Raw genomic sequence first — 1,854 nt, 5'->3', positions numbered from 1 at the left:
TAAATGGAAACTTGTGTTATCTGTACAAAGGGAAACTTATGCACTGGTTTTAGGCAGAAAGGAAGAGAGCAAAGGTTCTTCCTGTGTCCACTATTTCTTAATTGCCTTCAGCTCAAAATAAACCTTATACCAAGGTGATATATTTGGGGGTGGCATATTCTGATCTGCTTCACAAACTTATCAATGTATGTCCAGGTTCATTGGGTTTCTTCTGTTCTGTTGGAGCTCTCTGTACTGAATTTTTAGAAAATTTTCTTTCTAAAAAAAATTGTAGCAAAAAACACATAAAACTTACTGTTTTAACCATTTTTAAAAAGAGACGAGGTCTTGCTATTTTGCCTAGGTTGTGCAGTGGCTATTCACAGGTACTATCATAGTGCATTATAGTCTCACACTTCTGGGTTCATGTGATCCTCTTGCCTTAGCCTTCTGGGTAACTGGGAATACAGATACACACCACTGTGCCTGACTTATCTTGACCACTTTTATTTTTACTTACTTATTATTATTATTATTTTTGACAGGATCTCAGCCTGTCACCCAGGCTGGAGTGCAGTGGCATGATCATGGCTCACTACAGCCTTGACCTCCTGGGCTTAAGTGATCCTGTCACATCAGACTCCCATAGTGCTGGGATTACAGTTGTAAGGCATGTGTCTGGACCTTAACCATTTTTTGGGAGTGGGTATGGGGATGGAGTCTCACTCTGTCGCCCAGACTGAAGTGCAGTGGCACGATCTTGGCTAACTGCAACCTCTGCCTCCTGGGTTCAAGCGATTCTCCTGCCTCAGCCTTCCAAGTAGCTGGGATTACAGGCGCCTGCCACCACACCTGGCTAGTTTTTGTATTTTTAGTAGAGACAAGGTTTCACTATGTTGGCCAGGCTAGTCTCAATCCACCTGCCTCAGCCTCCCAAAGTGCTGGGATTATAGGTGTGAGCCACTGCACCTGGTCCCCTGAATTTTCAAAAGGAGATCTCAACTGATCTTTTCAGCCATCCTGAAGAAGGGAGTCAACCTCACAGTGGCAATGTAAATAGAAAGAACAGTCCAAGCAGGTCCTGACAGGACAGCCTGATTTGCCTGGAGTGGCAGAGGTCCAGGTGGAGTTGCTGGAAGAAGGAGGATACAAAAGAGCCCAGACCATTATCTTTACCACAGGCTTTGGAGATGCTTGATATCTTTGGAATGAAACTGTCCATAGAATAAGATGCTAGTGGCTTGTTTAGACTTTACTGAGTTACAATCATGGTCACACTGTAGCACCTTCCACTCACCCATTCAAAGGAACTTTTAAAATAATAACTTTGGTTGAGTGCAGTGGCTCGCACCTGTAGTCTTAGCACTTTGGGAGGCTGAGGCTAGCAGATTACTTGAGTCCAGGAGTTAAAGACCAGCCTGGGCAACACGGAGAAACCCCATCTCTACAAAAAGTACAAATAAGTAGCCAGGCGTGGTGGTGCACGGCTGTAGTTCCAGCTTCTCAGGAGGCTGAGGTGGGAGGAGTGCTTGAGTCTGGGAGGTTGAGGATGCAGTGAGTTGTATTCATGGCACTGTACTCCAGCCTTGGTAACAGAGCAATGCCTTGTCTCATAAAAAAAAAAAAAAAGAAAGAAAAGAAAAGAAAAACCCCCAAATCCCCCAAAACAAAAAACCTTTTTCCTTCTCTTTTTGAGACAGATTTTCGCTCTTGTTGCCCAGGCTGGAGTGGAATGGCACGACCTCGGCTCACTGCAACCTCTACCTCCCGGGTTCAAGCGATTCTCCTGCCTCAGTCTCCCAAGTAGCTGGGATTACAGGCGCCCACCACCAGGCCCGGCTAATGTTTGTATTTTTAGTAGAGATGGGGTTTCGC

Source organism: Colobus angolensis, unplaced genomic scaffold, assembly GCF_000951035.1.
Source record: "Colobus angolensis palliatus isolate OR3802 unplaced genomic scaffold, Cang.pa_1.0 Scaffold30, whole genome shotgun sequence".
NCBI classification, from domain to species: Eukaryota; Metazoa; Chordata; class Mammalia; order Primates; family Cercopithecidae; genus Colobus; species Colobus angolensis.
Note: the sequence above shows the minus strand (reverse complement) of the source record.